Raw genomic sequence first — 17,575 nt, 5'->3', positions numbered from 1 at the left:
GGGGGCGGCAGATTAGGGGTTAATAAGTGTAAGGTTAGGGGTGTTTAGACTCGGGGTACATGTTAGAGTGTTAGGTGCAGACGTAGGAAGGGTTACCGCATAGCAAACAATGGGGCTGCGTTAGGAGCTGAACGCGGCTTTTTTGCAGGTGTTTGTTTTTTTTCAGCTCAAACAGCTCCATTGTTTCCTATGGGGGAATCGTGCACGAGCACGTTTTTGAGGCTGGCCGCGTCCGTAAGCAACTCTGGTATTGAGAGTTGAAGCTGCGTTAAAAATGCTCTACGCTCCTTTTTTGGAGCCTAACGCAGCCATTCTGTGGACTCTCAATACCAGAGTTATTTTTATGGTGCGGCCAGAAAAAAGCCGGCGTTAGTTTTTCGGGTCGTTACCGACAAAACTCCAAATCTAGCCGTCAGTTTCTAAACAATAGTTAAAAAAGCTTGTAAGTGAAGAGACTAAAAAAACTGCTTTCCTGGCCAGGGCTGTAATCCTGACTATGTATTTCAGGATTCCTCCCCTTCCTCAGGTAAAAAACGCATGCATTTGTGTGCGCTGGTATTAAGAGTGGAGCGCAAATATCACGCACGCAAAAGCACAATTTTGTGTTTCACTCATAATCTAGCCCTTTGTGTGCTGTGAGTTGTTCTATTTATTTTTTAACTGTCAAATTTATTAAAAGTTTTCAGAAAGCCAAGATACATGGATACGTTTTACATTATATTAATAATAAGTGCAAAATTGCATTGTCAGAATGGGAATATCTGAAAGACTAATGATGTGATACAATCTGGCAATATACAGATAGAAGAAACACATACAGAAGAGAAATGGAGCCAACACTTCAGAAGATAATGTTGCTTGTTTCTTATACTTCCAGTTACAGTTTGCCATGAAACTGCTTTATAGACTCAGGCACTCAGAAAGTGACACAGACACTAGGGTGTAAAAATGAAACACAAGTTTATATTGCAAGAATATTGAAAAAGTTGAAAAAAAACAAGTAACATTTGTTTCATTAAAATCAAATTATTTCAATGGTTTAGATTATTAACAAAAAAGCTGGCTTCTGTAGTGATCTTATTAATGGGAATCTACTGAGAGCTACAGCCCTGATTCTGGGCCACTAAAAACCAAAAACTCCATCTAGGGTTCGTTATCTATATTGCAACCCTACACTAATGATAGAGCACAACCTGGTATTAAAAGTGAATGGTAAAAAACCTTTTAAGCATGCCATATTTTTTCAAAGGATAGCTCAGGGAGTGCTGTTACAAGGGGTGAGTTGAGTGTAGAACTCAAGTGCAACACATAATAGCATTTAGCACTCTTGGAGACCTGAAGAAAAAGTGCTAAGACTTTTAATATATACAGTGTATATATATATATATATATATACACACACACATATACACACCATTTTGTTTACACTGATATACATATACACACACACCATTTTGTTTACACTGATATATATATATATACACACACACACCATTTTGTTTACACTGATATATATATATATATACACACACACACACCATTTTGTTTACACTGATATATATATATACACACACACACACACCATTTTGTTTACACTGATATACATATACACACACACCATTTTGTTTACACTGATATATATATACACACACACACCATTTTGTTTACACTGATATATATATATATACACACACACAATTTTGTTTACACTGATATATATATATACACACACACCATTTTGTTTACACTGATATATATATATATATACATATATACACACACACCATTTTGTTTACACTGATATATATATACACACACACACACACCATTTTGTTTACACTGATATACATATACACACACACCATTTTGTTTACACTGATATATATACACACACACCATTTTGTTTACACTGATATACATATACACACACACCATTTTGTTTACACTGATATATATATATATACACACACACCATTTTGTTTACACTGATATATATATACACACACACCATTTTGTTTACACTGATATATATATATACACACACACCATTTTGTTTACACTGATATATATATATATACACACACACCATTTTGTTTACACTGATATATATATACACACACACCATTTTGTTTACACTGATATATATATACACACACACCATTTTGTTTACACTGATATATATATATATATATATATATATATATATACACACATCATTTTGTTTACACTGATATATATATATATATATATATATATATATATATATATATATATATATATATATATATGGAAAGAGGGTAATATCTGCGCTTGGGGATGTATAGCTGGGACAAATAAGAAGTGTACCTGGATACACGTGCAGTATGCTATATTTCGATGGTATTATTACATACGTATATATAATACAGTATATTGTATAGGTGCATTTTGAGTATAGTGTATTGGTAGAATAATCAGTTTACAATATATAAAACAATACCAGTATCACCAAGGTACAGTGCTAGTCCAGCATGTTACTTATAAGTTTATATAGGTAGTCAGTAACACAGTCACTTAATGACCAGTCTTCTAACAGTTCCCAAGTGCCTGCAGGGTCTCTGCTGCTTCTTCTGGAAATGAGAGTGTCCTCTTGAGCAAGTGGATCCTCCCAGTAAGATTCTGCAATAGTGAAGGATAGAGAAGCGCACAAGAAAGGCACTCCTAGTGAAGCCTGTTTACACCAATAGATGGACTAGTAAAACTTATAATAGAACCACTCACGTGATTTGACCTCACTCCATATGAGGTATAGATAAGACACAGGTTATAGTTGTTATCTCCTTCTGCTCGCCTCCTTCAGATTCCCCCTTAAGTCTTTTTACTGTAGTGATCCAGTCTCTGTGTTTCCCAGTTGTTGTTTGTGGAGGGTTAATCCACTTCCAGAGTGTGATCCGTGTGGGGAAAAGGGGGGGGCATAAAGGTACTAGATATATATAATGTGTTTAAAATTATCACATTTATTGACACATATATGTATACATAAACAATTAAAAGTGCAGGTTAAAATACACAACAGTCAAAACGTATGACTATATAGAAATATGCAGCACGAACGACTGAGGTAACTGTATGCTGTTTGTAGCTCACAAGAAACCTTTCGTTATTGAGCTGCTTAGTGTGTCACAAAGTAAAAGATTCAGAGCCCACTCAAGACCGGATACCAGACATACACAGTCACACAGTTTAGGTGTGATATATTGTGCTGTGAGGTGCCGGTGATAATAGAGTATCGGGCAGTGCGTGTGGCGGGGGCGGAGCCTTACGCGTTTCACAACTCTATTGGTTGCTTCGTCAGAGGTAGGGGCCGCCCCCCTCCTATCTGTCTTATATAGCGTGTGTAGGCTGTGAATTCTATATTAGTGTAGCACCGCCGCCATCTTTGTTTCTGGCATAGCTCCAATCTTATTACAGAGATTTGAGGGCAAACCGCAGGTGATAATCAAATATATATTCACTTGATATAAGCGTATTTTTCATTACATATTTTGTTGTATCGATCCTGGCAGTAGATGTTATACATTATACACCATTCTTTTTACTGTTATATACATTGTACTCTACAATCGATAAATAAAAGGTGACTTTACAAATCAACTGTAAAATGCAGCATGAACCTTATGCATATAGCACGTCAGTGCTCATTATTTTTGTGAGCATTTTTATACATATTGTTTCCAATATCAGAACCTTTCTTTTTCTAAAGAATTGAAAGCCTCAACATATATCTCATGTAGATCTTACCATATAGTTTAAACTTTGCCATATTCATAGGTATTTGTTTCTCATCTTTGATTTTAAATAAATATATATATATATATCCTCCTGTTTGTTCGTCAGTAAAATTGTTGATAAAACCATATATAAAAGACATAAATATTATTACAAATAAAAACATATATAAATGGTTATAGATATAAATATGAACAGTAATTAATAGGTTAAAACTCCAAAAAACAACGTTCCTCATATCTCAAACTTAGCTATTCTAACTTTCATTAGTGTTATTGAACATATTGGGGTCTGTTTAATACTATTGGGAATTATAGACCTAAAAGTGAAATGTAGAAGTAGTATTCCTTTATCTATGTGTTTAATTTCTCTTATCTATGTATTTATTTTTGGTATGTAGTTTTAAGAACATGCTGATAAGTTTGTGTTTAGAGGAAGGCTGCTAGGTCTATGTCTCTATTGAGTCCATTTGGTTCCAGTGTATTTAAAGTGAAAATCCAAAAAGTTTCCCTTTTCCTCAGTTCTAGCAGTCTACTACCACCTCTATTACCTATATTAACTTGTTCTATAGCTTTTATATAGAACTCATTTTTGTTTTTGTTATGTACCTGACAAAAGTGTTGGATCAGAGGGGTGTTTAAAGTGCCTGATTCAATGTTTTTTATGTGCTCCAGACACCTAGTTTTAAGATTTCTTTTTGTGCGTCCTATGTACCTTAAAGGATTGCTGCATGTACATTCCAACATATATACTACGTAATCTGATTTACAGTTAAGTAGTCTATCTATTGGGAACTTTTCTAATGTCTCTGTTTTTATTGCAAACTTGTTATATTGTTTGGATTGGTGTGTGTGTTCACAACAGACGCAATTTTTTCTGAAGCATTTGTGGAAACCCTTTAAAACGGATTTAGTTATGTTATTTCTTTGGACAGTATTTTTATTCTTGTTCTTGCTTTTAATCCTACTAGGAGCTAGAACCGTCTTGAAGTTTTTATTCTTTTTGCAGATCACATCAGGAATATTACCAATTATCTCTTTCAGTAGTGGATCCCCAGTGTTTCTTTAAAATATTTTTAATTTGCCAGTGTCCCTCATTGAATGTTGTAACAAATTTTACTTTGCTACTGTTGGATTTCTTATTATTTAACACTTTTTCATTGTGTACAAGTGAATGTCTGTCCAATGACTTTGCTTTCTCATATGCTCTTTTTACAACTGTATCTGGGTACTTTTTTTCTTTAAATTTTTGTTGTAAGACCTCAGCTTCTTGCTCAAAATTCTCTAATTCCGTACAGTTTCTCCTCAGCCGCTGGAATTGACCATACCGTATGTTCTCTATCCACTTTGGATGGTGGGCACTTCTGGCGTCAAGATACCCATTTGTATCTGTCTGTTTTCTAAACAGGCTGGTCTTGACTATACCATCCAAAGTGGATAGAGTAACATCCAAAAAATCAATTTGTGTATTATTTATGGTGTCCGTAAATTTCAGGTTCATATTATTTTTATTCAGATTCTCAACAAATAAAATATATACACACACACCATTTTGTTTACACTGATATATATATATATATATATATATATACACACACACACAGTGATATATATATATATATATACACATATACATACACACTATTTTGTAAACAAAATGGTTAACTATGTGTGGCACAGTAAATGGAACTGTGTACAAAACTCTTACAGACTTTTCTTTTTTGTTGCTCGAAATAGTAATTTAAACATGTGCTAGGACTGTATAGTAATTTAAATAGCAGATTAATACAGTTATACGTTTCTTCACACTTATCTAGTACTGTGGAAATTAATTTACAATGAATATTGAATGGATTTGGAAAGAAATGGTTGAGGTCCAAAACGATTTTAATTAAATTACAGAAAATAAGGATTTTACAAGATTGAACAATTAGCTGGATGCATCTATAACTAAAGTTATAAATGAGACTGATACAGTGAAACAGAAAAAAATTCTTGATGGTGTTTACCTATGTCATCTATGAGGAAGCGCCATTGGTTCTGTGTGTAACATTTTATTTTTAATATTTTGTTAGCTATTAAAGATTAGGAATAGGGTTATCAAAGTTGTAGTCAAAGAGAAGGGAATTAAGAGACAAGGGAATTAAGCTTGATGCCCCGTGTTTCTGGTGAGCCTGCAGGCTCGCCTGAAACAGCAGTTATGAAGCAGTGGTCACAAAGACCGCTGCTCCATAACCCTGTCTTGAGCAGGCGGACAGACATCACCGGAATTCAACCCGATCGAATACGATCGGGTTGATTGACACCCCCCTGCTGGCGGCTGATTGGCCGTGAGTCTGCAGGAGGCGGCGTTGCACCAGCACAATGCTGAATACGGAGAGCGTATTGCTCTCCGTATTCAGCAAGGTCTGGCGGACCTGATCCGCACTGTCGGATCAGGTCCACCAGACTTTGTTAAATAGAGGCCAATGGGTCAGATTACAAGTGGAGTGCAAAATTGCCCACAGGGCTGGTATTATGAGTGGAGTGCAAATATCACGCTGGCGACAGCACAATTTTGCACTCCACTTATAATCTGACCCAGATTGATGCCCCGTGTTTCTGGCGAGCCTGCAGACTCGCCAGAAACAGCAGTTATGAAGCAGCGGTCACAAAGACCGCTGCTCCATAACCCTGTCCTCCTGCTCTGAGCAGGCGGACAGACATCGCCGGAATTCAACCCGATCGAGTACGATCAGGTTGATTGACACCCCCTGCTGGTGGCCGATTGGCCGCGAGTCTGCAGGGGATGGCGTTGCACAAGCAGCTCTTGTGAGCTGCTGGTGCAATGCTGAATACGGAGAGCGTATTGCTCTCTGTATTCTGCGAGGTCTGGCGGACCTGATCTGCACTGTTGGATCAGGTCTGCCAGACTTTGTTAAGTAGAGGCCAATGGGTCAGATTACAAGTGGAGTGCAAAATTGCCCAAAGGGCTGGAATTATGAGTGGAGCGCAAATATAACTCTGGCGACAGCACAATTTTGCACTCCACTTGTAATCTGACCCATTATATTTTAACTCCCTTGTAATCAGTGATTGTTTCTCTTTGACTACAACTTTGATAACCCTATTCCTAATCTTTAATACCTAACACTGTGCTGGTATTTAAAGTGAAACGCAATGAGAACGCAACATCACATTCACATTGCACGGACGATTTGTGGTCACGAGAGCGAGCTTCCATAGGCTCCAATGGGAGCCTTGTTCTTATTCCTATATTCACGGGAAAGAGAACCTAGTGCAGCGAAGGGGATAAGTTGTGCAGCTATGGGCAGCAAAGGTTAAATATATACTGTATGTATATGAATATATACATAGATATTTATGTGTTTATATGTGTATGTACAGCATATACATAAATATTTACAGTGAACACACAATCCCCATAGACTGCAATGTAAAGGCACTTTTTAGTGCCTTTTTTTTTTCTTACACCCCACATCCCCTCACTTTAACCCCTTATAACCTTTTTTAAAGATGCTCATAATATTTATTTCAATAAATAAGCAATACACTTGGTGGCAATTGGGAGACATTTTTTAAATTAACCAGAGGTCCGACCTCTGGTTAATTTTCAGAATCCATATTGCTACCGTGAGCTTGCTGTAGCATTAACCAGCCACTCGTAATGGCTGGTTATTTAACGTGCGCCCGTAAAACAGGTGAATTTGACCATTTACGGGCGCATGTTAAATTAGTGCTCCACTTGTAATCTAGCCCAATGTATGTATAATATATTTATTTAACAGGATGTTTATCCTTTTATATATATATTATTTAGGCAGTAACAAACCACCAATAATCTCACTAACATCCTAAAATGTGAAGCAAACACATGTTTTGTCTTCAAAAAATAAAAAGTAAGAGGACATTGGGATGACATTTTGATCAGTGGTGTTGAAATAAGAAGAAAATTCCTTTCAAGAAATATTCTCTTAAAGGTCACAATCTCACATGGATTGCAGTCCATTTACCCAATCTGTGCAATAAAATTGAAGCAGTTAAAGATTCCATTTATATCTTTTGAACAAGGTTAAGAAACAAAGCTGGAAAAGGTGACTTTATATAAAATGTCATCATATGAATCATATTTATAATCTTATCACAGAAGGAACATTTTAAGCACTGTTAACCTTAAGTGCTTGATAACCTTTAAGTGTTGATCTTTATTAACTTACCTAATACCTGGCATAGTCATCATTATTACCTTGACTTAAATAACTTTGCCAGAAGTATATTCAGCATCTTACCGTGCAACACCGCATTCTACATGTTGGGTTTGTAATAATGAAAAGGACATTTTGCTTAATTCTAAGATGTCTTCTCATTTAACAGAAATGTCATTAAAGGGCTACGCTAGCATAAAAATATTATTCTCTTCTATTTTAGAGCTCTTTATTTTATTATATATGTTTAAAGGGACATAAAAGAGCATGCAGTCTTAAAGGGACACTAAACCCAAATTTTTGTATTGCATGATTCAGATAGAGCATGCAATTTTAAGCAACTTTCTAATTTACTCCTATTATCAATTTTTCTTAGTTCTCTTGCTATCTTTATTTAAAAAGCAGGCATGTGATGCATAGGAGCCGGCCCGTTTTTGGTTGAGAACCTGGGTTATGCTTGCTTATTGGTGGGTAAATGTAAGCCTCCAATAAGCAAGTGCTATCCATTGTGCTGAACCTAAAATGGGCTGGCTGCTAAGATTTACATTCCTGCTTTTAAAATAAAGATTACAAGAGAACAAATAAAAATTGATAATAGGAGTAAATTAGAAAGTTGCTTAAAATGGCCTGCTCTATCTGAATCATTAAAGGAAAAATTTGGGTTCAGTGTCCCTTAAAATTACTTTCCAATGTATTTATATTATCTAACTTGTTTCATTCTGTTTGTATCCTTTGTTGAAAAGTATACTTAGGTAGGTTCAGTAGCTGCTGATTGGTGGCTGCACCTATATTCCTCTTGTCATTGGCATTCAGCTAGCTTTCAGTAGTGCATTACTGCTCCTTCAACAAAGGATGCCAAAATAAAGAAGCAAACTAGATAATAGGAATAAATTGGAAAGTTGTTTAAAATTGTGTGATCTATCTGAATTGTGAAATATTTTTTTTAAGAGTCATGTCCCTTTAACCATTGCTAAAGGGTTAAATACACAGTTGGAATTGTGCTCCTGTAGTATTAAGTTCGGATACAAGTGGTAAGCAAATCAGAAGCAGGCTCACGTGTGTATGCTCCAGTTACTAGCCATATCCTCAACACAAGGATGTTCCAAGAGTGTAATTTGGTTACTTGTTTAATTTTTTTTAACTAGTTAAACACCTTGTTAAATTAGGTAATTTGTTGATGTTAAAAATGCACTGGGTACCGAAGACATTTTTGCGTCCCATAGAAAATAAGAGATGCCATTAAGCAATACCTTATACCAGGTTTCCAATGAAAGTGCAAACCGTTAATACACTGTCGGAGGCTGTTAATACATTGAAAAAAATTACACTTAGCTAAACTAGGTGTAAAAGGGGAAAAATTAGCTTATGAAGACCTATTTCTAGGGATGGGCGAATGTTTCTAAAAATTCGAAATTTAAAATGAATTTTGATACATTCGTTCGTTCGAATCGAATTTCAAATGTTTACATAACATTCTAACATTCTATTTTCGAATTTTCGTTTTCGAATTTTTCAATAAAATTCGAAAATATTCATTCGAATAATAGAATGTTTAGCTATGTATTCATTCCATTTTGAAATGTAATATTCAAATTTGAATGTGACATTCAAATTTGAAATAGTATTTCTAGCCTACAACTGTGTTTAATGAATGTAATATTCGAATTTGAAATAGTATTTCTAGTCTAATACTTTGTTTTAAATGTGATATTTGATTAGAATGTGATATTCAATTTGAATGTGACATTCGAATTCGAAATAGTATTTCTAGTCTAATACTGTGTTTTATAAATGTAATATTCGAATTCAAATGTGATATTCGAATGTAACATTTGAATTTGAATGTGACATTCGAAAACTGTAAATAACATTCGAAAATTGAATTTGTAAGAATATTCGTTCTTATCAACATTCTATTATGTAAATCGAATTTCTACAATAACATTCGTTCTAACATTCGAATTCGGATATAAACACATTCGCCCATCCCTACCTATTTCCCAACAAAATTTTAAAACTTGCAGAAACTTGTAGAAAAAATGTTATATGTAATATTTATTGTTGTTCCAAGTATAGGAATAGTTGCACTTATGTTCTTATATCAGTATGTATTTACATATAAAAATATATGCAAGCACATATCTACAAAATTTAAACTAAACCTATGCTTAGGGAAAAAATACATATTACAAAGTGTAAAATATAATTCTAATAAAAAATAGTATTTGCTTATAGTTAAAAAAAAATATGTGTTACAAATAAGTTTATCTGTTTTTGTTTTTCTTTAGAGGTGATAGCAGGTAAGGAGCGCAGACATTAAAGATACATTTTATAGTGTAAGGTCAGGTTACCACAGCAACTAATTGATTTTCAAGAAATCCGAAGTTGAATGGAAGTGTTAACACAATGTTAAATTACACCTACATGAAAAGAGTGACTGCACGCAATGCACAAAATATTTCAAAATGTTTCAATGGAAACCTTGTATGGCTCAATGGAAACGCGCCCTGAATTGGTCATCGAGTTTCTTGAGTGATCGAAATGCAATAATGTGTTGTTTATTTAAAGCTTTCCAGCAGAAAAGGGCAGAAAAAGAGCTTTTTGTGTGTTAAGTAACGGTTTTCAAAATAGAATCTGGGAGGTCACCTGAAACTGACAGGTAGAATAGCCTATTCATACCTCTTAAGGTCACAGGAAAGCTCTATTCATGTAACCCCTTTGTTCCCTCTGCAAGAAAAATATCATTTGTATTTGTGACATTAACAGAATACATTTTTAATAACATTCAGTATCCACATGAATGTCACAAAAGTGTACTTTGAAACGCACTCTCATTAATGAGTTTGGAAGTAAATTTACTTAAAGTTGAGATGACATTAGTCACTATAGAAAATCATGTCAGCTCGCCATCTCTAAATGCTGACAGCGTATTCTGTTAGCATTTATCATTGCACTAGTGAAATGCTGCCCCCTGCTCACTGGTGGACAATCCACGGCAAGCAGAGGCTGTCAATCATCCCAATCGTATCGGATCGGGATTATTTCACCCCGCCACCTAAAAGGTGGTGGACGGGTTCACAAGTTACAGTTTAAATAATGATAAAATCAAGTCAAATCCATTTACATAGAAACCCAAAAGTTGCCATCTTGTTTTTAGTTCACTGTGAAATGGTTGAATTGGTGATTTAACAAGCAATTGCTGTACATATTGTCAAAAACAATAATTGGGAAAATTTAAAAGGGACCTATAACAATAGAAAATGGTTGACAGTCTACTTACCCTGACAGCATAAAAGATGCATCAGATGGTTTAGTGGTGCAGATAGAAACGGATAACAATAGGTTTCTATGAAAGTCGCAATAGTGAGATCCCCTTGTAAAACTGCATTTAAAAGATGCCAGTACTGTTAGTGGCAATTACAAGAGTGTGCATGACTTGCAATCATATATTAAAATAAAAAATAAAAACACACCATTGGTATTGATGTTCTAAAGTTACTTTTCCTGCAGACCCCCTTAGCTGTACAGGATATCATGTACTCAACACACAAATATATGTAAATGTGTTCCTTGTCCACTGTATAAAGTCTCTCCAATAGTAATGCATGGAGCATTTAATGAATTGATACCAAGTACGCTAATAAATCTCTAGAATGTCTCTTGTGGCTATTTCAAACTGTTTTGAACATAAGCAATTTATGTAAGTCAAACTGGTCTTGAAAGGTGTTGTAAATTAACTTAAAACTAGATTGTGATGGCGGTGAACATTTCAGATCCAAAGGAGAAATAGGGCTTTTATCGAGGATCTGAGAACCTGTTTACGAGGATAGAGCTAAAAACACTTATGATATAGAATATTATGGGAGTTATCAAGCTCAGCTTTGTTTGACTGAGTAAGATTGTAATTACAAAGGGGTAAATACACAGTGAAAGTCAGCTTGGGAGCAGAAACCAATTTTGGGACTTAGCTGAACACATCTGATGAGCCAATGACAAGAGGCAAGTGTGGGCAAGATTAGAAGTGGTGCACTAATTTTTTTATCACTCTTGAGTGTTAACTGCACTCAAGGTAAAACAATTGTCAGATTAGAACTGGTATTACAAATTGAAAATAAACAGTAAACAGTTAGTTAGCCTACAACAGACTCAGGCGCGCTAACATTAGGACTTCGGCTATTGCTAACTTCCTCTCCTCATAGACTTTTATGGAGCAATTTAAAGAAAGCCTTTTTTGTTTACTTTAGACTATATGTGCTCCATTTATCAACTACCGGGTGGACAAAGTTAGCTATCATGAACGCAATTGAAAGGGGTATCTGGAACACGGTCAGGCTGCAGGTCAGTGCAAATAAGTTCTAAAAAATTAAACCTGCTTCCCAGATGGACCTGGAGTGCCGTAGCGATGGTGGATTAAACCTTGGAAATCCAGAGAGCAACACACAGAGGAGCAGGCACTACTCAGTTAGAAAAAAAAATGTTTTAAAAAGTCTGTTTATAATAACAAGTTAAAAAATGGAGTATCCCCAGACAGAGAACAAACACACAAGGCAAGACTTGCGCATTTTGCGCCCCCTGGTGGCGCTTATTCATAGACTAATTAGGTATAGCAGAGGAAACCCATTTATACTCAAGGCACAAATTGATTAATCCCTGTCAACCCGAGGAATTTAAAAAACATACAATGTGAAAATTAAAAAGCAAATGAGCTACAGAATTATAATAACAGTGATGTGGTCGCACACAATAATTCATTATAAATACAAAAACATACACACACACATATATATATATATATATATATATATATATATATATATACAGTGGGGCAAAAAAGTATTTAGTCAGCAACCAATTGTGCAAGTTCTCCCACTTAAGAAGATGAGAGAGGCCTGTAATTTCCATCATAGGTATACCTCAACTATAAGAGACAAAATGTGGAAACAAATCCAGACAATCACATTGTCTGATTTGGAAAGAATTTATTTGCATATTATGGTGGAAAATAAGTATTTGGTCACCTACAAACAAGCAAGATTTCTGGCTCTCACAGACCTGTATCTTCTTCTTTAAGATGCTCCTCTGTCCTCCACTCATTACCTGTATTAATGGCACCTGTTTGAACTTGTTATCAGTATAAAAGACACCTGTCCACAACCTCAGTCACACTCCAAACTCCACTATGATGAAGTCTAAAGAGCTGTCGAAGGACACCAGAAACAAAATTGTAGACCTGCACCAGGCTGGGAAGACTGAATCTGCAACAGGCAAGCAGCTTGGTGTGAAGAAATCAACTGTGGGAGCAATAATTAGAAAATAGAAGACATTCAAGACCACTAACAATCTCCCTCGATCTGGGGCTCCACGCAAGATCTCACCCTGTGGGGTCAAAATGATCACAATAACGGTCAGCAAACATCCCAGAACCACATGGGGGACCTAGTAAATGACATGCAGAGAGCTGGGACCAACGTAACAAAGGCTACCATCAGTAACACACTACGCCCATGCTTAAGCCATTACATGTCCGGGCCCGTCTGAAGTATGCTAGAGAGCATTTGGATGATCCAGAAGTGGATTGGGAGAATGTCATATGGTCAGATGAAACCAAAGTAGAAGTGTAGAAACACAACTAGTCGTGTTTGGGGGAGAGAGAATGCTGAGTTGCAACCAAAGAACACCATACCTACTGTGAAGCATGGGGGTGGCAACATCATGCTTTGGGGCTGTTTCTCTGCAAAGGGAACAGGATGGCTGATCCGTGTACATGAAAGAATGAATGGGGCCATGTATCGTGAGATTTTGAGTGCAAACCTCCTTCCATCAGCAAGGGCATTGAAGATGAAACGTGGTTGAGTCTTTCAGCATGACAATGATCCCAAACACACCACCCCGGGCCACGAAGGAGTGGCTTCGTAAGAAGCATTTCAAGGTCCTAGCCAGTCTCCAGTTCTCAACCCCATAGAAAACCTTTGGAGGGAGTTGAAAGTCTGTGTTGCCCAGCGACAGCCCCAAAACATCACTGCTCTAGAGGAGATCTGCATGCAGGAATGGGCCAACATACCAGCAACAGTGTGTGACAACCTTGTGAAGACTTACAGAAAACGTTTGATCTCTGTCATTGCCAATAAAGGATATATAACAAAGTATTGAGATGAACTTTTGATACTGACCAAATACTTATTTTCCACCATAATTTGCAAATAAATTATTTCCAAATCAGACAATGTGATTGTCTGGATTTATTTCCACATTTTGTCTCTCATAGTTGAGGTATACCTATGATGAAAATTACAGGCCTCTCTCATCTTCTTAAGTGGGAGAACTTGCACAAATGGTGGCTGACTAAATACTTTTTTGCCCCACTGTATATATATATATATATATATATATATATATATATATATATATATATATATATATATATATATGTGTGTGTGTGAGAGTTGTGATTTCCTTAAACTCACTTAAACTTTATGACAACATTCTGGATGGAATACAAATTTGATACTATATTAATTAACCAATTAAGAGTGCATTTTCACCTCTAGATGAAGATACTCAGTATGCCATGCTCAGAAAGATAAGACAAATAACTTTATGCTAAACAGGCAGGAAAACTTTGGTAATTCACCATAGAGACCCATTCGTATAAACCATGTGAAATATATATTTGTATGAGATAATATGCATATAAGAAATAAACTTTTGTAAAATATGTTTAATTATGCATTACTGATAGCAAATCTCAGTTATCTATAAAACAGCTGATATCACATTCCCTAAGCTGTCACTAAGCACCCACACTAACTACACTGTTCTACCCCCTATACCGGCGCCCCCGGAGCCCCCCGCAACTAAATAAAGTTATTAACCCCTAAACCGCCTCTCCTAGACCCCGCCGCAACTATAATAAATGTTTTAACCCCTAAACCGCTGTTCCCGGACCCCGCCGCCACCTACATTATACCTAGTAACCCCTATCCTGCCCCCCTATACCGCCGCCACCTATAATAAATTTATTAACCCCTATCCTGCGGATCCCGTACCTCACCGCAACTAAATAAATAGTTTAACCCTTAAACCGCCGCTCCCGGACCCCGTCGCAACCTATATTAAGCTTATTAACCCCTAATCTGCCCCCCCTACACCGTCGCCACCTATAATACATTTATTAACCCCTATCCTGCCCCCCCTACACCGCCGCCACTGTAATAAAATTATTAACCCCTAAACCTAAGTCTAACCCTAACACCCCCCTAACTTAAATTTTAATTAAATAAATCTAAATAATATTTCTCTTATTAACTAAATTAATCCTATTTAAAACTAAATACTTGTTGGAATATAAAGAGAACAAATCATATGTACTTCTGCGCAACAACAAGGATTATCGAGAATACAGAAAAATAAACTTTTCAAACGTCTGTTGTAAACAATTAAAGTTCAAAAGGATGTAAAATGTAGTCTATTCAGGCAAGGATAAGGTATAGGTGTCCTCTTACCGGATATTACCTCAATCTTATGAGGTAATGTATGGTCACGTAGGGATTGTGGTGGTTAGGCGGTCCGTGGTTCAAACAGTGTCACTGTAGAGGTTAAAGACTTTGATGCTGGTTTGTGTATGGTATTCTCCTTTCGGAAACTTCCAAGACCTTGTATAGTAGACTTGGTACCTCTTGTTGGTATGGTATTTTTCGTCAGCCGGTCTTTCTCCGATTTCTCAGTGGGAGGTATCGTAGAAAGAAAGAAGAAGAAAATACATAGCGTGATACTGTTTAAAAATAATGTTTATTTACACTCAAAAAGATAGGAATTGCACTCACATTTGGTACCCTCAATCATATATGAGGTAAGTATTGTCGCATCAAGATATAAGTAGGCAAGGAACACTTCTGGGTAATTGCATGAAGAACTCACTTAATTAGGGTAAGTATAATTCAACAATCCAACCATGTCATAAAGTCAATGTTCTTTAAACGAGTGAGGTCTCACTGATGGAGTGTGCGTTTCAAATGAGCGAGGAGAAACAGTACTGCCACACCTGGAATGCCTTACGCGTTTCGAAGTTTTCAAACACTTCTTCGTCAGAGGCGATGTGCAGTACCATGAAGCCGGCAAACCTTTAAACAAGCCAGGTGGGCGTGTTTCCTCTCGCTTACGTATGACGCAAAGCGTAGCGTCTACTACTTGGCCAATAGCAGAGTCTGTTTTCAGGTTTCTAATGGAAACGGATTCTGCATTCTCAAATAGAGCAGTGTCCTAAATATTGGTAATATTAAGTATAGTGTTGACCTCTGCATATATCCTGATTGAGCGGCAAGATAATTACATGGATTCATCGTACATGTAAATGTAAACGTAATGAACTACATGTTCGTACATAAGATATAAAAGAAAAGTCTGGGTTCAACATAATAACTCAAATTTAACACAAATGGATCTGAAATGAACTGTAACCCATCAGACTTGACACGTTGGCTAATGCGCCCACATCGGGCATATGACCCACATACTTGTGATGACTTTAAAAAAAGTGTACAAACTTGTCCTACTAGTCCTATCAAATAAAGCTAACATTCAAAACAAGGTTCCTTGTATATTATGTTATAGTGAGATCACTGTCAGTTCTAACAAAAAGCCTAGTATTAGGGACAACCTGTGTAGATGATGCTGGATAACCAATCAAAGAAAAGAGACTAGAGAGACTAAAACTGGATGAATTACCCTCCATCTAATTACATTAAATAGAATGTTCAATTACTCTAATGAGAATAGCCTCTAAATATAGGAATTTTAAGGTAGAGAAAATATCCTCTGAAATTAAAGAATTGAAAAACAACTTAGAAAAATATAAGGGAGATCCAGTGGTCAAAGAATTAGACGAAAAAAACAAAGACAAAATCTCGAGATTCGAAAGTGTTTTAGACGCAAAAAAAGGAAGAAATTCCTGAGAGATTACTTAGATATGCAACAGGGGGAAGAGTCTCAAATGCCAGAGGGGGAGGAGGAAATATAATACATTCCCTTAACAGAGGAAACACCAAAAACACATAGGAATACGTTACATAAAAATACTACAGACAAACCTACTATTAATACACATCAGACCTTTCAGACAGAGGATAGACTATCAAAAAGAACCAAAACGGGGCTCGGGGAGGTGCGCTGTGACGACAGTGCGTAGCGCAACACAGCGGGAGCCCAAGCAGAAGCACGGACACGCTAGCGGTGGAGAGGAAACCGCGTCCAGTGCCGAGTTTGGGGTTTGAAGCGCCCTTGGGAAGTTTCTCTGCCAGGAGTGCTAGGAGGGGAGGCGGCTCGAATTGCGGGCTACACCTGGCCTGACACCTCCACAGCAGGATACGGCAAGGGCAAGGCTGGATCTATTGGGCTACCGACTAACCCTGAGGTTTTTTCCGGGTGCAGAAGGTGTGAGGGGGTGCACTTGGGAAGCCACAGAGTTGCCTTCCTAGAGGAGGCCTTCGTCCCCCTGAAAGAAAGAAAGGAGTAAGGAGAGAGGCCCTGAAAAATTGTGGGCGAACAGAGCGGAGTAAATGGAGGAGAAAGGAAGGAACAAGGGAAGGTAGGAACGTATTTTACTGA

Source organism: Bombina bombina, chromosome 11 (genome assembly GCF_027579735.1).
Source record: "Bombina bombina isolate aBomBom1 chromosome 11, aBomBom1.pri, whole genome shotgun sequence".
Classification (NCBI taxonomy): domain Eukaryota; kingdom Metazoa; phylum Chordata; class Amphibia; order Anura; family Bombinatoridae; genus Bombina; species Bombina bombina.
The sequence above is the reverse complement of the archived record's forward strand: the minus strand, read 5'-3'. Positions refer to the sequence as shown.